The following is a 24,039-nucleotide window of genomic DNA, read 5'->3' as shown; positions in this document are numbered from 1 at the left end:
CAGAAAGGGGGAAATAGATTCACCTACCACAATATTCTAAGCTGTTCCACATCTGGGGAAGCCACCTCAATGGCCACGACTGTAGTTTTTCCTTCTTTCAGAGACAGTGGGTTGGGGCAGGGCTGAAGAAGGGTCCTGATGGAAATGAAGTCCCTATCACAAGCTTGCTATGGAACATTGCTTCCGGGCATTCCCTCCCTCAGGCTTGAGGCTGCCAGATTCTGTAGGCAAGGCAGAATAGCCCTGAAAAGGACCCTACAAGAAGAGAGCAGTGGCCTTCAGAGGCATCCTGGCTGTGACTCAGCTATAGGGAAGAAGCTAAAATAGACTCAGGGGACAGTCACTCCCCAATGGCCTCGCCCTGGACACCCACTGCCCAGGGAACAGAATCTTTCTTTCAAGGTCGGGTTAAAAGGATAGTAGTAGACATCTCAGAAGATCAGTATTTTCCCCGAGTGCTAAATCAATACCCATCTAATATCCTTCAAGATAAAGAAACCAAGTGCTCCTGGTGGGACTCAGCCTTTGACAAAAGTCCATACTCACCATAACCTCTTTCACATATGGCCTTGTTTGCTGGAATCCTGGGGTCAAATCTTGCCTTACCCCCCGGTATCCCACAGACCATTCCCTCATCTACAAAAAGGGGATGAAAATATTTGTCCTACTGGGGACAGCTAGATAGCTCGGTGGATTGAGAGCCTGGTCTAGAGCTAAGAGGACTTGGGTTCAAACCTGGCCTCAGATGCTTCCTCTCTATGTGACCCTGGGCAAGTCACTTTGCCTAGCCCTTACTGCTCTTCTGCTTCTGCCTTGGAACCAATGCATAGTATTGATTCTAAGATGCAAGGTAAGGGCTTAAAATAAACAAACAAATATATATATATATTTGTACTACCTTCCTCACTGTGTTATTGTGAAGGAAAAGATTTTGGAAACCTCTGAGCTCTAGCTGCAAATGGATAAATTTTGGCTTGACATTAGGGATTTATTTTTTTTTTTTTAACAATGAGAGCTATCTAAAAGTTGCTTGGGGATGTCTTGGGGCATGGGGTGGGCAGGGTGGATTGCGAGTTTCCTGTTTAGTGGAAGTCTTCACACAAAGGTTGGATGACGACTTGTTAGGTGTGGGTCAAGTAAGAAGGCCTCTGAGGTCCTTTCCAACTTGGATTTTTTGGAAAGGTTAATAATATTATCTTGTCCAATCCCCTGAAACCCAGAGAAGGCAAACAACCTGCATGGATCCCGTAGCTTAGAAGAGCAGTAGGTAGAATCTTCTAAATCCTGTTGGACTTCTGAGGTCTCTATGCAGAAACAAGGTCATCATTACAAGCTATCCCTGCTGGGGTTCTGGTCTCCTGGAGAAGAAGGAATGCTTTACTCAGTCACTACTCCAGTCTATCTCCAATAGGGGAGAAGAAGAGAACAAAAGCTTGGTGGCTTCTAGATCAAATGAAAGAACCTCTCAAGTCAAATAGAAATATTGAGTCATTGATGAAGTGTACCAATGAAGACAAAAGGGTCCATCTTGGAGTATGATAGTGGGGGAAAGGGAAGGCTGTTGGGGAGGTGCCTTCCTCAGGGTCACCAGGCTGTGGCCCCAGTACAGGCAATCCTGGCGTTAGCAAGAACACACAAATAGAGTGATTCTAGCAAATGGGAGTTTTCTAGGATTTCTAGGGGGAAAAAAAATCAATCCAAAATTCAACAGTCCTCAAGGATTGGGACTGGTTTTTCTTTGTATGGAATGAAGGGTATTAGGAAAAGGCTTTTAATTTGAGAAGCAGTTCACCAAAGCCCCAGAAACTCAGGAACCCTAGCAGTGCTGGCACACAATTACTTGTCAGCCCCTCTTATTCTTATCCCTTTTCATCCAGCCCTAAGAAAACATTCTGTGACAGGCTAATGTACCCTCATTTCATTCATAGGAGTAGGAGCAGGAAAAGATCTTAGAAGTCATCTAGACTAACCTCTCACATTTTTCAGATAAGAAAACAGACCCAGAGGTAAGTGACTTACCCAAGGTCATAGAAGTTATAAATATTGCAGAGCTTCAAACCCAGTCTCAGTACAAATCCAGGCTCTTCCTATAATACAGGGAAATTCTTATCTCCTAGAGGAAATTGTTCTTGAAAATAAAATGCTGGTGAGGACAGCTGGTTGGCTCAGTGGATTGGGAGCCAGGCCTAGAGATGGGAGGTCCTAGGTTCAAATCTGGCATCTGACACTTCCTAGCTGTGTGACCCTGGGCAAGTTATTTAACCCCAGTTGCCTAGCCCTTACTGCTTTTCTGCCTTGGAACCAATACATGGTATTGATTCTAAGATGCAAGGTAAGGATTTAAAAAAATATAAAACAAAATAAAATGTTGGGGCAGCCAGGTACATAGTGTACCAGGCCTGGAGTCAAGAGGATCCGAGTTCAAATCTGACCTCGGACACTTCTGTGTGACCCTAGGCAAGTCATTAAACCATGAATGCCTAGCCCTTACTGTTCTTCTGTCATAGATCTGATACTAAAGGGGCAGCTATGTGATTCAGTGGTAGAGAGCCAGGCCTAGTTATGGGTTCAAATCTGCCCTCAGACACTTGCTAGCTATGTGACCCTTGGCAAGTCTCTTAACCCCCAATGCCCAGTTCTTACCACTCTTCTGCTTTGGAACTGATAGTATCAATTCTAAGATGGAAAGTAAGGATTATTTTTTTAAAAAAAGAATTGATACTAAGAAAGTTAGAGTTTTAATACAAAAAAATCCAACAACAACACACACACCTAAATGCTACTCTAGGGCATAGGGGTGGGAAGATAGTCAGGAAATTTTTCCTCCCATTCTTCTAAAATTATAGCCAGGATGATGGCAACTTATATCATTGTGGAACAAACATTGAACAGGGGTTCTAGTCCTGGCTCTGCTACTAAGAAGCAGTATAACTGGGAATGAGCCTCTCAGAACCTTTCTGGACCTCAGCCTCCTCATCTGTAAAATGAAGAGTTTGAGAAAAGTTGGGCCTGAAGAACAGTTTCTGAAATGACACCATTCATTCTAAGGAAAACAATTCTGAAAGACCTCAGAACTCTGAGCACAGTAGGGACCCATCTGGGTGTTGGTCAACACCCAGATCAGCACAGGATATATGATTGAGTTATGGGGTGTATGAGTCAATTATCAAAAGAAAAACCAAAAACTTAAAAAGATCAAGGATGAAACGCACCTTCCAGCCCCTGGCAGAGAGAGGAGAGAGGCACAAGACGAGACATGCATTTTCGTGCGTTGTTGGGTTTTGTTTTTTGTTTTGCCTATGTATATTTATCATAAGGGAGCACATCTACAGATGGCATAGGATAATGGAAAGGTGGGTCATGGGTAATAATAGACCTGGGAAAAAAGTTATGACATGTTATTCACTGAAATCAATTTACTGTAGAGGGTCACTAAATAAACCTGGTTGGTTGTAACAAGGCTCAATATAACATTTAAATAAGAAAAAAAAATAAGATGGAGGCAGTTGGACTAACTCCGTGGGAGCTAGCTCTAAGATTTTTATGATCTATAACTTTCCTGTCCAGAAAAGAAGGGAGCTTAGGCATCTCCCACCAAAAAAAAAAAAAAAAAAAAAGCCAGGACCAACAGCTGCATCCTGGTGCCACCTACCAGATTGAATAAGAGAAACTAAACACTCTGCCATCCCAAAGGAGATCTGCTTGTTTCCTGTGTTTTAAAAAGAATTTGGGGGTTGGAAGGACCTTAGAAAGTAGAAAGTCCAGCCTCCCACCTCTTGCAGGAATCCTATCTCCAGCAGGTTCATCATCCAGTATCTTTCTCTCCTCTAAAATCTAGGAGAAGGTCAAGTTTGTTAATCCTGGTTATCCAGAAGAGTGTTTAAGCAGTAGTGATAGCGCAGGGGAGACAGCCTATAAGCTAGAGCCAAATCACCCAGCCTCTCCTCTAGGATTCCATTGTTTCCTTGGAGAAGGACCAGCTGAGGACACCCTGTTCTCTTAAGAGTTCGTAGGTGGGAGAAGGCGGTTGTTTCCCTAAAGCAGAGATAGAGAAGCAATGCCTGTTTGGATCCTGTTGCTGCCCTTTACTTCTGTGATCTTGGAAAATCACTTCCTCTCTTGGCTTTCGTTTGTCTCACCTGTCAAATGAGGGGGGGCTGGAAAAGAGAACCACATTTATTTAATACTTAATCTTTTGTTGTGTCATAGACCCCTTTCAAATCTGGTAAATAATATTTCCCCCAATTTATTTAAAAAAAAAAAACAACCCTTACCTTCCATTTTAGAATTAATACTGTGTATTAGTTCCAAGACAGAAGAGCAGTAAGGACAAATTGATTGGGGAAAAGTGACTTGTCCACAGACACACAGTTAGGAAGTATGTGAGGCCAGATTTGAATTCAGGACCTCTTGTCTCTAGGTCTGATTCTCAATCCACTGAGCCACCTAGTTGACCCCAAGAATATTTGGATTACAGGCAAAACATACAATTCTATGGAAATAATTCATCTTTTTTTGAAGTTCATGGAGTCCAGGTTAAGAACTTTTGCTTTAAGGTTTGTTTTTTTAAACCTTTTTTGTTGTTGTTTTTTAACCTTTACTCTCTGTCTTAGTCAAAGAGTAAGGGTTAGGCAAATAGGGTCAAATGACTTCCCCAAGGTCACGCAACTAGGAAATATCAGGGGTCACATATGAATCCAAGTCTTCCTCCTAACTCCAAGCCTGGGCCTCTAGCCACTGTGATACCCAAATGCGCCTGCTTTAAGGTTTACAAAGGACTTTCCTCACAATAACTCTGTTACTTACACACATTACTGCTGCCCAGTTTAGAAACAAGAAAACTGAAGCAAAATAGTTAATGGCTATGGGTAGCTAGGTGGATAGAGAGCTGGGCCTGAGACCAGTTAAGACTCAACTTCCCAAGTTCAAATCTAGCCTCAGATACTAGCTGTGTGACCCTGGACGAGTCTTCTCCTCTGTAAAAGGAGTTGGAAAAGGAAATGGCAAACCACTCCGGTATCTTTGCCAAAAAAATCCTAAATGGGGTCATCAAGAGTTGGACATGCCTGAAATAACTGAATGACGGCAGTTAACTGACTTGTCTGTGGTTACAAAAATAAGTGCCTGGGGTGGGATTTAAACCCAGGTCCCTCATACTTCCAGTCCAGGGAGATGAAACTGTGGTCTGAGCCCCTGGGAAGTCTGGGGATTTTTCCAAGCTGCTCTAGGGAGGGGTTGGTCCCAGGGTAATTTTAACCAGAGTAGCTGTTTAAGGCCATCCCAGTAGTGATACCACACTACCTGTCATTCCATAGATCTACCTGCCTCTAGGTCTTTAGGAGGTTCCCCACTTGTCACTGGCCTTCTCCTCCTTCTTGTCTTGTTGCAAAGCTTCCCAGACCAGATCATCCAATCTCCTCTTACTAGCTGTGTCATCCAAGGGAGTCACTGAACCTGGCTGCCTCAGTTTCCTCAACTGTAAAACGAGGATCATCATAATAGCTACATACTAGGTTGTTTTGAAGATCAAATGAAATATGTGTAAAGTGCTCAGACACAGTAGGAACTTAATAAATGCATATCTTCTTCCCCTTCCTTTTCTTTATTTCATCCCTTTCAGGAATCCCTTTTTGCCCCAGCTGAGCAAGCTGAGGGTCGAGCTGCTATAAATTCTGATCAAGGAGATCTAAGGAGGAGCAAGGAAAGGAAAGAACCTGAACTAGATTAGATAGTTCCAAAGGGATACACCCGTTCTAGGATCTTCTCACGGGAAAGTGCTAGATCAGTCTTCCCAAAGTAGCAGCCCATATTCCTTCCCTCCCAGCTGGCCTGGCCAGAGACATCGGCTCCCTCAGCTGCAGCTGGAAGAGCCAGGTTCCCATAGAAACATCTAATGCCTCTAAGCCATCAACTGGAAGTACTGTAGATGTCTCCTTCCAGGCAGAAAAAAAGGGAGCAAAGGTCCTGAGCTTCACCACATACTTTTAACAGCACTAAGTAGCCCCTCACCCATTCCAGAGCCACCCCTTCTGGGGAAAGCAATAGTGAGGATTCAGCTCTGAGCAGAACGACAGGAGAGAGCTGGAGGGGAGGGAGAAACAATACTACAATTTCTCTACCACTTCTCCTTTTTTTTTCTTTTTGTTTCTCTGGTTATTTATAAAGAAACGTTAGTGGAGTTCAGCTGAGTTAGGGAAAACGCCCTATGACTCTCAAGTTTTGGGGTTTCCCTCCCCTTGTCACCAAGAGGGTGGCTTTACACTGCTTCTCTAGTTAAAATCACCCTGGGAACCAATCCCTCCCAAGAGCAGGCTAAAAAAATCCCTAGGTTTCCCAGACTATCCATGGGCTCAGGCCACTATTATCACCACTTCATTTTTGGGGGGAAAGTTCAGGTTATCCTGCGGGGCTGGCCGCTGGGTGCGTACCCATTGCTCTCTGAAAGAGCCACTCCTTGAAAGAATCTGCCCTCCTCTCAAAGATAATGACAGCCTCCCTCTCCCCATCGCCTTCCGTTAACGCCACTACACCAATCTTCTTCCATGGTTAGAGACTGTTTAGCCCTTGAAACTTCCGTTTGGCAAAGAGAGAGGTTGAAGTTAAAAGAAACTTTTTTTTAAATTTGTATTTAAAATATTTATATTTATTTAATAAAAAGTCCAGAAGTTGGACTAGATCAACATGCTGGGAGAATTAGTTGGAGCTTCCAAGGGTTCCTGGCTCTGAAGGGCATTCAGGGCTCCAGGGGAAGGGGAAGGAAGGGTGAGTACAGACCCACGGTGTGGGGTGGCAGGAAACTGTTTAGGAATCAGGGTGATGAACACCAGTGACTCAGTGACAGCTGGCAGCTTCAGTTTGTTTACATGTCTCTTCCTGAAGTTCTCTCCACCTACTTCTTTCTCCCAGACAACACTTCAGGTCAGGCTTTCACTTATACTGAGAGAGGGAAAGGGGAGGGAGGCCAGGGAAGGTTCCAGTCCTGGGTCTGCCTCGCCCCAACTTGAGGAGGGTCTGGGGATCGTCTTCTTGCTCCAGTCAGCACTCTCCCTCTTCCCCCAGCCGGCCCCAGAAACTCAGGGAAAACACAGCTGAAATCAGATCCGTTAGCTTTATTTTGGGCCAAGCACGCAATTTCCCTTAAGACCAGGGTTCGTAGCTGACTCGCTCAGTCACAGCAGATATTCAAGCTCCCCCTGCAGACACCAGAATAACCCACTCCAGATCTGACTGGGGAGACCCGAGGGGCTGCCCAGCTCCACAAGAAGCCTGATGGAGGCATGCCCCAAGTCTGCACCTCAAAGGGCCGACTCACTCCGTGGCTCTCTCAAGGTCCTCCAGCTGCTCCTAAGTTCTCACAGTAAATCTCATTTAAGGAGATCTGGGGAAGAGAAAGGGAGAGAGCTTGGACTGGGTGAAGACAGTACCGAGGGGGAGAGATCATTTCTAGGATCTTCCCATGGGAAGATGTTAGATTAATTTCCCCAGCCTTAGAAGACCAACCAAGACCCTCAATCACTATTGTGCTCTCTTCTACACTTCCTTTAAAATTTTTAAAATTTTAATTAAACTCCTTACCTTCCATCTTCATCAATACTATAGATTGACTCCAAGGCAAAAGAGCTAGGACTAGGCAATGAGAGTTAAGTGACTTGCCCAGAGTCATACAGCTAGGAAGTATCTATATATTGACTCCAAGGCAGAAGAGCTAGGAAGTGTCTGAGCTCACATTTGAACTCAGGACTTTTTTTGGCTCTCAACCCACTGAGCCACCCAGCAGTCCCATCTTTTATACTTTCAAGAATCCAAGATTTCAAGGAGGTTGGTGCTGTCTTCACTGATACAGATCTATGAGTTGCTACAGCCAAAAATAATTAATGACCTGGTGACGGACCACTCTGAATTTAGCTATCCTGGCCTCAGATGACATTCGTGCTTTTGCCAGACCTGTTCTCGAGGTCTTTCCAACTTGGTAGGATTTGAGCAGGGAATCTTAAGTTGGGGGTGAGGTGGGGAAGGGGAGGGTCTCTAGATATATTAAAAAAATATTTTGGCAAGTGAATTTATCTTCACAATCCTATTTTTTTAGGCACTTAAAAAAACATTCTAAGTAGAAACCCAGAAGAAAAACAACTACTTGATCACATGGGTCAATGGGGATATGATTGGGGACATAGACTCTAAGCGATCACCCTAGTGCAAATGCTAATAATATGGAAATAGGTCAATCAATGACACATGTAAAACCCAGGGGAATTGCTCGTTGGCTATGGGAGGGTGGGGTGGGAGGAGGGGAGGGAAAGGACACGAATCATGTAACCATGGAAAAATACTCTAAATTAATTAAATAAATAAAAATTCAAATCAAAACAAAACAAAACAAAAACACCCCAAAACATTCTAAAATGTTGACGATCTCTAGCTTATCCTGCCTAGATCTTATTTGTACATAGACTGTAAGCACCTTGAGGGCAGGGTCATCTTTTGCCTTTCTTTGTACTTATAGTGCTAAGCACAGGACCTGGCACATCATAGGCACTTAATTAATCCTTGGTTGACTTAATGAGAAGAGATCCATAGGCTTTGCCAGACTATCAAAGGAGTTGAGGGGTCCTTAACACAAAAAAAGGTTGAGCCTCAGCGTTTTTGTTCTACTGACATGACTTTGAGAGCCAAGAGTCATAACTTGTCCAGTCATAGTTACCTCAGACCTGGAACAGAATCTCCAGGAAGGCTCTTGCTTCACCTTCAAGAAAGTACAAATGATCTCAAGATGCATGCCCCACAGCCCAATCTGGGATCATCCAATGTGGTCAAGAGGAATATTGGCCAAAGATAGTCCAAGGAGGAGTATAAGCAGCAATTGGCACATTAGAACTATCAGAGGGCTCCAAGACTATTCTTTTGGGTGCCTTCTTGTCACTGAAGCCTCCCAAGCTGAGACAGAACATTTTGGGGATAATTCTGAGAGCCAGGCCTGGAGATGGGAGGACCTGGGTTCAAATCTGACCTCAGACACTTCATAGCTTTATGATCCTAGGCAAGTCACATCGCCTAGCCCTTCTCCCTCTTCTGCCTTGGAACTAATACTTAGTATTGATTCAAAGACAGAAAGTAAGGATAAAAAAAAAAAGATTAAGATGAGACTTAGATTTAGCCCTGAAGCTGGCATTTATATTTACATCTACATTGGACTACAATGTAGAGAGCATGAAGGGAAATAATGTGAAATAAGCCTATGAAGTTAGGCTGGTGCCAGAAATGTGAAGGGTTTTAAATTCCAACATGAAGAGTGTGTATTATATCTAATATGGAAAGAATGACACCACTAAAGGTTCCAGCAGGGGGGATGACATGGACAGACACTCAGATAAAGGAGACTCCTCTAGAGACCACCTTTTTGAATTTCCAGATCACAATGGCACCAAGTAGCTGGAATCTTCATTCAAGTTTATTTCCTGGACCACTTAGCACCTCCCTGTAAAGCAGGTCAGAAAAAGGTAAGGGTAGGAGGAGAGAAAGACTTCCTTTCACATCAACAAAAGAATGGGCTGCCTCTGGAGGTAGGAAAGCCCTATCATTGGACGTATTCAAGCAGATGCCAGCTGATTACTTGTTAAAGATGTTCTAAGGGAAATTCCTCTTGGGGAAAAAAGTTGAATCACATGCTGTCTGAAAACATTTTTGGTTCTAAGATTCAATGAATGAAGAAGGGGATATGTTGGCCTCAGTCCCTGGGGGAATCCCAAATCTTCAGGCTTCCAATTGGACAATTCAATAGACTGGAAAAACAATGGGAAGATAAGGTGTTTAGAAGGAAGGGAGAGAAGAAAAAGAAATACAGGTATCCCCTTCCATACCACGACTCTCCCCATCTTGATTTCAATATTTTGATGGTCAGTAAAAGAAATTAAATGGGAATTTTGGGGAATTTTGCAGAAGCCCAAGATGACATGTTAAGACTAGCAGACAGCACAGAAAAAGTTTAGAAACTTATTTTTATTCAACATTGACCTATATATAGCCTATGACCAAATCCTTAATCCAAATTTTACAATAAGGTACTGTCAACACCCCATAGAAGAAAAAGAAAAAAATTTAGACTTCTTCTCTGGAACAAAGGGAGAGTTAAGAATTTTTCCAGATCAAGGGGTGATGATGTCCCCTAACTCCTGAGATGTGGAAGGGATACCTGTACTTCCTATCCTACCTAAAATACAGCCTTGGCTTGAAGTCACAGAGACACCCTGAGAGATGGAGCCTACTTGTAGTGGAAAAGCCAAATAGTAGCAGTAGAGCAACTAGCCACATAGCCTGTTACAACAACCACCCTGCTAAAGAAGCTGGGTCCCTGGGGTGGTGGGGAGAAAGTCAAGAACTAAAGGAAAACTCTGCCTTCAGAATGAAAGAGAAAGGGCATGACCCGACCTCCAAGTCAAAAACCTTATAAAGAGCCGATAAATAAATCACTAAGTTCTGTTTGTGTCCACCATGGTCACGGGGCTGAAATCCTTAGAAGTAACACAGCTGCTGACCCTCTTCTAGAACAGGAGAAGTACAGATTGTATGCTGGTCAGGAGGGTCAAAGGAGATGGCTAGAGCGCTAATATAGCATAAATACCCAGCACAGGCCTAAATCCTCCTGTTCATGGCCAGGGTGGGAGGAGGTTAAGTCCTGGAGCTGAAGATGTTTCCAAGTATATCTCCTGAGCTCTTAATTATTTGCTTTTTAAAATGCCACTGGAATGACAGAAGAACAAGTTCATTCCTGCAGGCTGGATTAAATGAATTAGTCTTCCTAGAACAGCATGACCAAGAGAGGTGAATGATGGAATGATGCCCTTGCACAGCAGGAGTTCTTAATCTGTGGGCCTTAAACTTGTTTTTAAATATTCCAACAACTGTATTTCAAGGTAATTGGCTTCCTATTTTGTGCTTCAAAAAGCACTCTTCTGAGAACAGGGCCATAGGTTTCACTGTACTGCCAAAAAGATCCATAATACACACACACAAAAAGATTAAGAATCTCCTGGCTTGCAGGGAAGCTCCATCCTTGGCTATGTTCTATTCAATATTTTTATGAATGACTTGAAGGCAAGCCAGTCATATTTAGGAATGACACAATGCTTGGCGCAGTGAACACATTAGATCATAGAAGAAAGAAAGAAAGAAAGAAAGAAAGAAAGAAAGAAAGAAAGAAAGAAAGAAAGAAAGAAAGAAAGAAAAGGAAGGAAGGAAGGAAGGAAGAAAGGAGGAAGGAAGGAAGAAAAAAAAGGAAAGAAAGAGAAAGAGAAAAAGAAAGAAAAAGAAGGAAAGAAAGAAAGGAGAAAAGGGAAAGGAAAAGAGGGAAAGAAAGAGAAAGAGAAAGGAAGGACAATAAGATGATATGTTAAATGTAATATGATTATGTTTATTTCCATTAAATTTCAAGTCCTATACTTGGGTTAAAAACATGCTTAAGGATTGGAGAAGGTTGGAAAAGAATTCATGTTAAAATAAACCTAGAGGGTTTGGGGGACTATAAATTCAATATGAGTCAATGGTATGACATTTTTATTTCTTAAATGCTCCTCTCCTGTCTTAGAATCAATACTAAGAATCGGTTGCAAGGTAGAAAAGTGGTAAGGGCTAGGCAATTGGGGTTAAATGAGTTGCAAGGGGTCATATATAAGAACTGTCAGAGGTCAAATTTGAACTCAGGACATCTCATTTCTAGGCCTGGCTCTTTATCCACTGAGCCACCTAGCTGCCCCAAGTATGACATTTAAAAAAAATCAAATATTCTCATTAATTGAATTGATATAAAGAGGCTAAAATGAAAGGGGGGGCAGATAATTGCTTTGTCCCATACTTTAGAAAGACTTGAGCAATTATCTGCCCCCCCCCTTTCATTTGCAACTCATTTAACCCCAATTGCCTAGGTCATTTCCCTCCCAGGGTTTTTTTGAGGACTAAATGAGATTGTATTTGAGAAGTGATTTGCCAATTTTACAGTGATATATAAATGATAGTTGTCAAAACAGAGACATTCCCCACCCCCTTACAATCCTATATAATTTATTTTATGCATTTAAAAAACATAACAAAGACAACTATCATTTATATATCACTGTAAAATTGGCAAATCACTTCTCAAATACAATCTCATTTAGTCCTCAAAAAAACCCTGGGAGGGAAATGACCTGGCTTTTATTATCACCATTTTACAGATGAGAAAACTTAAGAGATATGTTCAGAGAGAGTCAGTCAATAGGGCTTAGTTAGCCTGGGTAAGTGAAAGCTCGGGAAATCTATGAAAACAACCTTCAAATAAAGGGCTATCATGTGGAAGAAGTATGAGACTTGTTCTGCTTGAACCTAGGGAAAACAACTAGTAATAATATGTCCTGACTGCAAAGAATCAAAATTTAGGTTTGATATAGGAAAAAGCTTTCTAAGAACTGAGGCAGCTAGGTGACACAGTAGATAGACTCCTCTTCCTGAGTTCAAATCTGGCCCCAGACATTTACTAGCTGTAGGACTCTGGGCAAGTCACTTCACCTTGTTTGCCTCAGTTTCTTCATCTATAAAACAAGCTACAGATGAAAATGGCAAACCAGTCTAAGATCTTTGCCAAGAAAACCTCAAATGAGTTTGACATAACAAAACAATGAGAGCTACCCAAAAGTGGAATGGAGATCTTATAGTTTGGTGAGAGAATAGCAAATACATAGATAATTATAACACAGACTTCATTTTGGATCATGAATTCCTGGTCTGACCTTGGGACAAGTTTCATTACTTGTTAAGAGTCTCAGTTTCCCCATTTGTAAAGCCAAGGTATTGGAATGGATAACCTCTAAATTTCCTTCCAGCTCTGAATCAATGATCTGATCTGGAAAGGCTATGCGAAAGGTCTCTCCCCTTCATATCTAAGGACTAGGGAGGCCAGTCAGACTTGTACTGAAAAAGTGAAATCTCTCCCCATCTTAGAAGGAAAAAACAAAACAAAACCAACAAACCAAATTCAAACTAAAAAAAACCAGGAGGAAAGGTCAAGATTATTAGTGTTCTTGTTCCTCAAAAGAAAGATTGCAGATGCCAACACAACAGAGTGGGATAATAGCACCAGAGAATGATAATAATAATAATAGTTATTATTTGATGATGATAACAATGACAATGAAAATAGCTAGCTCTGTAAGGTTTGCAAAGCGCCTTACATAGGTTATTTCATTTAATCCTCACAAACCTGTGAGGCAGATGCTATTATTCTTAAACAGATTTAACAGATGAGGAAACTGAGGCTAAGAGGTCAAGTGGCAGAGAGAAGTCACACTTGCTCAGGGCCACACGACTAGGAAATGTCAGAGGCTGAATTGAACAAGGATCTTCCAGACTCCAAGTCTAACACATCAGTCAACAAATATTTCTTAAGGACCTACTATGGTGTCAGTCGCTGTGATGAAACGAAAGGCAGAAAGTCTTTCCTTCAAGGAGCTTACTGGGGTAATGGGGTGACCTCTAATTCTTATGTGTATACCAGATACATACTGGATCATTTATTCCTCTTTGTACTATACTTCCAGAATCCAAAGAATGCTTTTGGGAAGGTAGTTCAAAATCCACCCCCAGAAAGAATTCAAGTTCATAGCTAACACAGGGTACATGGACATGGTTTAAGCTTTAAAGCCTAGACTTCTTTTATAAGGACAATAAAAACTAAGTCTTGCTTCTGAAGGGGCTGCAGAAAAAAATGGCACCTATCTCAAAACCATCCATCCAGGCCCTTCTCAGCATTCCAGTCCAGCTGACCAAGTTGGGAGTTCCCAGCTCCCAGTCTCTGACTGGGTTCTTAAATCCTTTGGCTTTTCTTGAGACCTGAGGAAAAGCCTCCAGTTCACAGGTCACTGAATCCAAGCTGTAGGAGCCTCCAGGGCCGAATTGCTCAACTTCTGGCTCTTTCCCCACCCCCAAGCTTTATCTCTGGCATCTCCCTAGGCTTCATTCCTCGGGTGACAGAGGTTTCCCCACCCAGCCCTGATAAAAGTTTCACCAAGTCCTGCCAGAAGTGGAGGGGGGCGAAAAATGAGGCCATTTCTCAATAAAAGAAGGCCACCATCTGTTCCCTCAGAGTTCTCCTATCTCACCCCCCTCCTCCAACCCCAAATCATACTTATCCCTTTTCCAGAACTGGAAGCAGAAAGACTGTCAGCAAATCTGGCCTTGGATGCTTCCCTGGGCATGTCACTTGACTCCCATGGCCTAGCCCTTACCACTCTTCTGCCTCAGAACCAATACACAGTATGGATTCTAAGATGGAAAGTAAGGGTTTAAAAAAAAAAAAGACTGCTGGTTTTGAAGTCAAAGTGGGTTTGAATGATGGTTCTTCCACAGACTAGCTATGTAACTAGGAGAGGGACTAGCTATAAATGTGTTTCTGCTCCAAATCCTGTGTATGCAAAGCAAAGCAATCCTAGAGGAAACCCAGGCAGGGGCCATGAACAAAGCATATATTTAATAAAGATTTTCTGGGCTTGTGGATTTGACTCACCTGAGCCAATGTCTTTTAACTTTTCATCTCATCTTTCAGCAGGAAAGTATCTGAAGCTGTAAACCTCAATTTATCAGTATGCCCCAAAGTTCTCTCTTGGACTTTGCCCTCCTCTCTTCTCTCTCTAGGCTAGTTCTCCCAATCCAATAAACTCCAATGGTTCCATATCACCTTTAGGATGGAATATGAAATCCTCAGGGATTCAAAACCCTTCATAATAGGGGCCCCTCCCACATTTCTAGTCTTCTTAACCTGAATTACCCCCATGTATTCTGCAACCCAATGATACTGGCCTCCTTTCTCTTCTTTTAACAAGACACTCTGTCTCTGGATTCCTGGTATTTTCACTGGCTGTCCCCCATTTCCGGAAAGCTCTCCTGTCTCATCTCTGTCTTCTGGTTTCCTTCAAGTCCCAGCTATAATCCTATCTTCTACAAGAAGCTTTTCCTGAGTCTACCTTAATGCCAGTGCCGTCCTTTGATTGTTTCCAATTTATCCTGTCTATATTTTATTTTACATACATGTTCTCATGTTATCTCCCCTCTACACTCTATTAAAATTGTGAGGTTTTCCCCCTCCCTCCTTCTTTCTTTCCTTTTTATTTTTCTTCCTTCTCTCCTAAATCCTTCCTTTCTGTCTTGGAACCAATTCTAAGACAGAGAACAACACAGGCTGGACAATCCGGGTTAAGAGACAGATTGTGAGTTTCTTGATAGCAAAGATTATCTTTAGCCTTTTTTTTTTGTATTTTCATTGCTTAGCACATGGTAGGTATTTAATAAATCCTTACTGACTTACTTGAATAGTTCTTGATCTTTTCTTTCCACCTCCCACCTGGAAAGTATCTATATCTGTAACCTTCTTTGCCAGTGAATGTTATTGGGAAGGTAGTCCAAAGTTCCCCCAGAAATAATGTAAGTTCATAGCTAACTCAGGGCATACGGGCATAGCTTTAAGTTGGAGTTTTAAAGCCTGGACTTCTTATATAAGGTTTAGCCCAAGGTTTTGTCCTGGGCCTTCCCTCTTCTCTTTTCTCTTTTTACTCTCTTTAGAAGGCCTTATCAACTCCTATGGGTCAAAATATCAGTGCTAAAAAGATATCTACCTAAATCTATATACACCAGCCTTGGTTTCCTTCTTGAACTTCAGCCCTCAGTCATCAGCTGTCTATTGGACATTCCAGACTGGATGACCCAAAGGCATCTTAAAACGAAACATGTATAAAACACCTCCGAATACTTCCTTCTGTAAAACTTTTCTGTTTCTGTCACCTAACTTTCTGGCTTCCGCAGTTAGAAACTCCTAATTTCATTCTTGATCCCCATATCTCCCTCCCTCACCCAATATACCCCACCTGTTGCCAAGCCTTGTCAATTCTACCTTCACAGTGTTTCTCTTGTCCATCTCTTTCTCTCCACTCACATAGCTACCACCCTATTTCTAGCTCTTATCACCTCTATCCTGGATTATTTCGAGAGAGCACTGAAGGGTCTTCCTCTCCCAGTTTTTCCATTTTCCACTCCATACTCTACCCAGGTGCCAAAGTGATCTTTCTAAAATCATAGGTCTGGAGTCAAATACAAACTTCTGTTTGGCACTGAAGGCCCTTCAGTAGGATCCAATCCACCTTTCCAGATTTAGTATTTATTCATTATTGTGCTTTATACCCATTACCCGGCCAAAATTGCTTTCTTGCTGTTTCTCACATGACAGTCCATCCTTTCTCTGCCTTTGAACAGACTGTCTTCTCATGCCTGTTCCCTCACTCCCTTCATCACTTTTTTGCCTCTTAGAATTCCCCATTTCCTACAAAAAATTTCCTACAAAAATATCAGCTGGATATCACCTTGTCCATGAGTCCTTTCCTGACTTCAAGCTGAGCTTCCCCCAAAATAAAATTCTTGTATTTTGTACGTAAGAATGCATGTTCATGAGGGATCTCTGAGCCACTTATAAGCTCCCAAGAGCTTGAATAATAGCTCTCCCATAGTAAGAGCTTGAAAATACTCTAAAATGGGTTGGAGTGGGGAGGATGTGGGTTTAAATCTAGTCTAGCTGGATGACCCTAGGCAAGTTGTTTAACTCTGATTGCCTAGTCCTAGTCACTCTTCTATCTTAGAATTGATATTAAGCCCAAAGGTAAGGAAAGATGGGAGGGAAGGAAGGAAGAAAACACACAGAGACTGACTAGTTCTGTGATAATCGAACCAGCAGCCACTGGTATACAGAGCAAAGCACTAGGCACTGGTGGGTGGGGGCAGGGAGAAGGGACTGTGAATAAAAAGTTTATATGTACGAGATGTCTTCTTCAAACATGTTTGGCTTTTTCTGTTTATCTACAATTTAACATAGTAGTTCCAACAGTGCCTTGTTTGTTGGGATCCCCTTCTGAACCTCCTGCTGCTCTTTTGTTTATTTTTTCATGATTTATCAACATTCTTGTCTTTCTTGTCAAAACTCCAAATATATTTGTCCCTGTCTGGGGGAAAATTTTTTTTTCATTTCGCTCTGAAGGTCCATCACCTCTTTATTAAGAGGTAGAAAGCAAGATTCACCACAAGTTTCCAGGGTTGCCATTGCATTAATCATAGTTCTACAGTCTTTTGCAGTACTTTTCCTTTACAAAGGCTATACATATATTTGCACATAGTGGTCCTTTCTCTTTCTTTCATCTCTTTGGGATGTAAACCTAATAGTGGTATTGATGGGTCAAAGGGTTTACACAGTTTAGAGACTTCCGGAGTATAGTTTCAAATTGTTTTCCAGAATGGTCCAAACATTTGTGGCTCCATCAACATTGTGTAAGTGTGCCTGTCCCTCCTATAATCCCTCTAACAATTACCATTTTCCCTTTCTGTACTCTGTGCCTGTCTGCTGGGTATAACATGGAACATTTCAGAGGTGTTTTCACTTCTATGACTATTACTGAGTAAAATGTCTTTTCCGAAGAGGTTGGTCTCATTTTACAGAATAGGATGTTGAGTTGAAGAAAATATCATCAGGGATCTGAAAAGATAAAGAATTGGCCTGTGTGCGAACTAGTCAGACTGGTCCAAACACTATCACCCATAACAGGGCAATGTGCAGTGTGAGTATAATAAAAGGCTCTTATTCCTGAGGAATAAGCAAAAAAATTCTTGGGAATTTCTATTAGGGAAGAGTTGGGAACAACAACAAAAAGGAACAAAAGATAAGTGATTCCCCAAGTTAAGAACAAGAAACCTGGGTCATCAAATCAACAGAGGGAGATCTCCAAATCAAATCAGATGATGGGAGATACTTAATAGATTTGTGATTTATAACAAAATACCACGGGGGGGGGGAGCCTTTTCTTATGTTTATGTGTACATTTTGTTACATATAACAAAATTTTGTTGTTTTGTAGTTGTTAGTCTCTTAACCCTGAAAGTTAAGTTCTCTGTCCCAGAAAGCTCCAGGGAAGGTTTTTGACTCTTATCACCTGGGGAAGACAGAGCCCAGGAGAGCTAGTCAGGTATCTTTCTAAGCTCAACTATGGAGCACCCCAGTCTCCTGCACTAAGGAGCAACTAGCTTTCAGGTAAGGTTGGAAAGACAAGGTCCAAGTTCAGAGGATAAGATAAAAAAACAAAACACTAAGGCACAAAAACGTAATCTAGCAATGCTTGGGTCACATGGAACAGTTCAGACAAGCAAGGCAAGTCAGGAGGGAAGCTTGGAAAATCAGCCATAGTCAGCCAATCTATAGACAAGGAAACCAGAAAACCAGGGATTTCTTGGAGAGTATTATTCAGTCCTTTCTTTGTATCCTCTTTGTTCTCTCCAGTTTCAGTTCATTCTCCTGGTGTCCCCAGTCAGAAAACTGGGAGAGTACCTTCCTCCATTCCACCCAGATGCAGTTTCAGAGAATTGGTGATGGAGGTGGGGGAAGGGAAGATTAGAAGGGAAGTTATTAGAAACCCAGACTCTATAACCCTAACTCCCGTAACTGGGCCCCTCATTGTTCCCTTCCCAGACTCCTAATTGGAAAAACCTCTTCCAGACCCCATTAGCTGTAGACAGATGGGAAGCAGGGCAATTTCTCCCCAGCACCCCGACATCTGTATTCTCTTTTCCAGAGGGGCTCAGAGGAGGCTATACGTACAAACTCCCCTCTTCTCCCCAACCCAAATGTCCACCGCTACCTGGATAACAAGGCGGGGAGCATGGGAGTAGGAGGGTAGGGAGCAGAATGGAGAGAGAAAGAATGAGAGGGGAAAAAAGTATTTCATTTTTCCTCCCTCCTCACTTGGGAAAAAAGAAAACTTTTAAACCCCAGAGGCAACGTGCCCCATTCAGCGAAATGCCTTAAACGTGGTTGGAATCAGCGAGCATCCACCCACCCAGTATATATACACACACTCAAGCTGGCTCAGTTACCGAAACACACATACGAAAGCAAGCTCAGTGACTGAAATACAGACCCACTAATGCAGCGAGTGAGTAACTGAAATATTCACACACGGCACCGAGGCCGGTTCAAACGCCGAAATACCCAGAATCAGGGCGCAGTGACGGAAATTCTCATCACACACTCACTCAGAGCCTGAATTCACACTCCCAGATCAATGACTGGAATACACACACACACACACACACACACACACACACACACACACACACACACACACACACACACACACACACACGTAAGCTTAGTGACTCACATACACGCACGTCTCCTTTCAGTCCTCCCACTCCAAAACCAGCCCAGCCCAGCCCAGATCTCCTCTCGACTCACCCCGAGAGACCCGAATCCTGAAGAAGGCAGTGTAAAAAGAGAAGCTAAGAAGGGGCAAGTGGACGTCCCAGTTGGGGGCGCTCCAAGGCCGGGGGCGGTGCCGGAGGCCGGAGTTGGGGGGCCGGGCAGTCTCAGAGTAGGCTCAGCCGAGGACGATTAAATCATTAACCCGCCGTAGCAACGTCCTGGCCCCCTTCTTCTCCACCCTGCCGGGTGCGGCCACTCCCGCCTCCCCGGTTTTTAAGGAAGGTTATAATCAGTGTGTTGCACTGATGGGGGCCCCCCAACTCTTACCCTACCCCCTAAAAAACACATGAACACACACAAAGCCTTGGACAAAGGGAGGGCGCTGGAGGACTGTCCTTCCCAACGGGAGGTCCCCAGAGGGAGCGGATGGGGGTGGGGGAGATGGACAGCGAATAATCCGCTCGTTTTAGGGCCCCCTTCCCGGCTGCAGCTTCCTTCCCGTCTCCTTTAAAAAAAAAATCATCCTGGTGACATGTAGTGGCGCTGCAGAGTGAGTGTGTGAGTGTGTGAGTGTGAGTGTGAGTGTGTGTGTGTGTGTGTGTGTGTGTGTGTGTGTGTGTGTACGCTCCTCGGTTACTACAGGGAAATATTTCCGCGTATTATTCATGGAGAACTATATCAAACACCTACACGCCCCTCTCTCTGGGCAAAATCTTCGGTTGTGCGCCGAAGGCTGGTCCAGATCTTTTACTCATGCCTCCTCCCTCCCCACCCTATACTCAGATACCCCTATCTCAGAGCAAGGGTCGACCTCTAGGGAGGGGTTGGGGCAATAGGTCAGCTCGGTCAGGGGAGAGAAAATTCCAGAATCCCCAATCCAGGATGGGCAGGAGTAACCAACTCATTCCCTTCTTACACTCCCTCCTCTTTTGAGAGACGAATAAAAACAAAGCTTAGCGTTCTGCAGCTTTGCCTGTACCCCAGCTAAGGCGATTGGAGTTCCCACTGCCCCTCCCCGCACGCATGGGACTGGGGAAAAGAAGGAACCCCCTAGGGCTGAGATCTGGCAAGCAAGCTGGCCAGCCCCCAACCTGGCATCTCTGGTGGGCACGAGAGAGAAAGGGGCTTGGTTGGCATAGGTGGGAATGGGGGAGGGGTAGAGCTCGCTCCGACCAATCCGGAGATTTTGCTAGGATATCCACATCTCTGGCCCTGGGGGGTAGGTGGGAATGTGTGCTCCACTCCTCGCGGTGCCAGTATACCGCAAGTTCCCCTCCTATGGGCATCCCCCCGCCCCAATCACCTCCACCAGGTTGGCTGGGTGCAGACGACTGTCAGTACCCAGCAGAGGCAGGTCACCGCAGTGGTGAGCTCCCCACTTTCCCATACCTCGGTCACCAGAGTCCGGTCTGTTTGGCTTGTTGTGTTTCCCCCAGTTTCACGGTTGCTCTTCCTTCCACGAACTCGGTTCGCCTCCCATTTGGGGAGCCCATGACAATTCCTAACGCTCGTTCCAGTCTTCTTTCTCTTTCTCTCGGTCTCGGTGTCTCTCTAGGCACTGCTCTGACACTCCTCTCTCTCTCTCTCTTTTAGTATTTCCTCCCTCCCAGCTTTTCTCCCTCCCAAAGCTCTCTGGGGTGATGTAATCGCCCTGCCGCAACCAATGGCGTTTGGAAACATCAGCCCAGACGCTTAGGCCTCCTCCATTCAAAATCCAAAAGCCTTGAGTTTTTTGAGTTCCATGTGTATCTCTGGTCACTGATTCGAGTGGGGAAGCTCGCCGGGGCTTGAGCTCTAGACCTCGAGAAAGGAGCCTTAGCCAGCGTGCAGGAGAGGAAAGAGACGACCCCAATAGGTCCAAAGATCCCCTTTGCCAACCCCGTGCCACAGGCGCTTTGTCTTTTGCTGGGTTTCCCTCGGTTTTCCAACTTAATCGATCTAAGAGCTCTTTAAGGAAGAGTGGGGGTCCCTTCCTTCCACTGAGGTCCACCCTGGCACCTGGCAAAAAGCTAATCTATGAGTTCTCCCCTAAAACCCCCTTTTCCCTTCCTGCCCCCCACAAAGTAATGACAGGAAATGTTTCCCCCAGGACTGGAGTTTTCCTGACTCATGATCTCCTTAAAGCTTCAAGGATGGGCATTATGAGACAGAGGGGCAGAGGAGCCTGTCAGCTCTTGGAATAGCTAATCACCTCCCAGCCCCATTAAAGAGAGAAGGATTGGAGGGGGGAAGGGAAGAGCTCATTTCAAGTTCATGGACTCCATCCCAGACAGTTACTGGAAACCAGAGAGGGATGGGGGTGAGAGGTGAGGAAGAAACTTAATCCGGGAGGGGTAATTGGGTTTTATTCTCATTTGATCTTTTGTTCCTGGGATTGGAAAAGAACAAGTGGGCTGGTGGGTGACTTGTATATTCTAGTCAGAAAGAGTTCAGTCCCACTTTTCCAAATTCCCCCTCCCTTCAGATTAACTCCTTGTCTCCTCTGGGTATGGAGACAAAAGACTCAAATGGTTGGGAGCAGGGAGGGAGACAGATGATAGGGACCTTGTTTCTAGAATTCTTTTGGAATTTTAGTTTGGGTGAATGATAGGTAGTTAAATTTCTAACCCAGGAGTATCCACCCTTCATCGCCAAGGCCAGTACAGCTAACATGCTGAATGATTGCTGATGAAATAGCCACAAATTTGTAAGGTAAACTCAACCAGCCCTCTCTGCTGCGTGCCGGTCCTTTAAATCTTCCCTGATACAACTGTCTCACTCTGCATTCTTTATTCAAATCTTCTCTGTCTTTGGACCATCTATTCCTATCTCTCCCCTCTCCCTCCCAGAGCATATTATCTCATACTGTGCTTCACTGCAAAAAATTGAGGCAATGTGTTACCAGTTCCTTTTTCTATCCAGTCCTACACTTCAAATCATATCTCAATCACCCCAACTTCCTCTCTCTTGCTTTAGTCTGGGGGCTGCAGGGGTGGAAGAGCCCTTCTGCTTGCAAATGCCTGCCTCTCCACTTATAACTTTGAATCAATCTCCTTCTGTCTCCTATAGGCTTATTTGCCCTTTCCATTATCCCCTATTTCTCCCTCATTTTCAGTCTTCCCTGACCAATTCCCTTATATTCCCCTACTGCTTAGAACATGCCCAACTCTTCCCCAATTAAAAACAAAACAAGGGCAGCTGGGTAGCACAGTGGTTTGAGAGCCAGGCCTAGAGACGGGAGGTCCTAGGTTCAAATCTGGCCTCAGACACTTCCCAGCTGTGTGACCCTGGGCAAGTCACTTGACCCCCATTGCCTACTCTTACCACTTTTCCACCTATAAGTCAATACACAGAAGTTAAGGGTTATTAAAAAAAAAAACAACCTTCTCTTGACCCTATCATCTTTTCATTCTATAATGCTATATTTTTCCTCCCTGTGTGAACCTTGACATTTCTAGAGGAAAAAATGTATACCCTTATTGCCTCCCCTTTCTCATCTCAACCTTCTTGCAATCTAATCTGGCTTCCTGAAAGTGCTCCTTTCAAGATTATTAGTGTTCTCTTTTTTAAAAGTCTTTTCTGGAAATTTTCTTTCTTGTAAAAAATGAACTTGATCAGCAATATCATTATTAGGTTTATTTTCTAAAGTGATCATGGAAAAAGGAAAAGAATCTATGTGTTCAATAATATTTATAGCATGGCTCTTTGTGGTGACAAAGAACTGGAAATTGAAGGGATGCCCATCATTTGGAGAATGGCTAAACAAGTTGTGACATGATTGTGATTGAATACTACTGTGCTGCTAGAAATGACAAAACAGGTTTATTTTAAAAAATGGAAGGACCTACATGAAATTATGAAGAGGTAAACATGCAGAACCAAGAGAACATTATATATAGCAATAGAAATATCATTTGGAGAATGACATGTGCATGTCTATCTTCATAGAAAGGAGTGATAAATAGAAATAAGCAAGTATACATACATATTTCTTCTTGACAAATGATGCCTTCTTTAGTGGGGGGTTTCTTGGGAATTAAAAAAATATGTAACATAAATAAATCTGAATTTTAAAAATGAATTTTATAAATATTAACAACCATGGACATTTCCATATATGAAGAACAGAAAAAGAGGATTACATACTAAACTGTGAATATCTATCACATGACACATCTGACTGCTTTAGGCCCCCAAATCTGGAAAATCTGAGTAACAATTTTTGGACCTCCTACAAAGGTAGCAGAGAAGTCTGAATTTTTTTTCTTTTTCTTCTACGGGGTGTTAACAATACCTTGTAAACTTTGGCTTAGGTATTCATTTCTGAGTTTATAAATGTCTTCTGTATCATCTGCTGGCCTTCGAGTATCATCTTCAGCTTCTGCAAAACTCCAAAATTTCCACTTAACTTTTTATGCCAACCAGAGATATATTGAAACCTCGACAGGGAAAGTCAAGATATGGAAAGGACAACTGTATATATGATTTGTTTGTACTATACATAGTTGCAAGTTGTCCCCTTCTTAGAATAGTGAGATCCCCTGAGGTCAGCACAGTGCCCAGCAAATAGTAGGAGCTTGTTGATTTGTTGACTTGATGATAGCTTGGGTTTTCTTTTAAGTATATGTTAAATTTAACACAATAATGTGAATATCACCCTGCTTGTCCATGACCCTTTCCACATTTCCCTCTGTTCTTGTGTATTTAATGTTTTATTGGTGTTTTTATTTATTCTGTTTTTTGAATCACTACTATTATACCTCTCTCCTCTCCCCCACCAAATCCCATAATTCCTCTCCTCCTTT

General features: G+C 43.2%; 1 protein-coding gene across 1 annotated transcript in view; it reads right to left on the bottom strand.

Annotated features, from left to right (window-relative positions):
* Nucleotides 1-20,826, bottom strand: part of CDC42EP4 (CDC42 effector protein 4) — a 34,288-nt gene extending 13,462 nt beyond the window's left edge. The window contains exon 1 of the mRNA XM_044673740.1: nt 20,645-20,826. The gene's annotated coding sequence lies outside the window, so the exon portion shown is untranslated. The remainder of the gene's footprint in view (nt 1-20,644) is intronic.
* Nucleotides 20,827-24,039: the final 3,213 nt, after the last annotated feature.

Source organism: Gracilinanus agilis, chromosome 4, assembly GCF_016433145.1.
Source record: "Gracilinanus agilis isolate LMUSP501 chromosome 4, AgileGrace, whole genome shotgun sequence".
Classification (NCBI taxonomy): Eukaryota; Metazoa; Chordata; class Mammalia; order Didelphimorphia; family Didelphidae; genus Gracilinanus; species Gracilinanus agilis.
The sequence above is the reverse complement of the archived record's forward strand: the minus strand, read 5'-3'. Positions and strand labels throughout refer to the sequence as shown.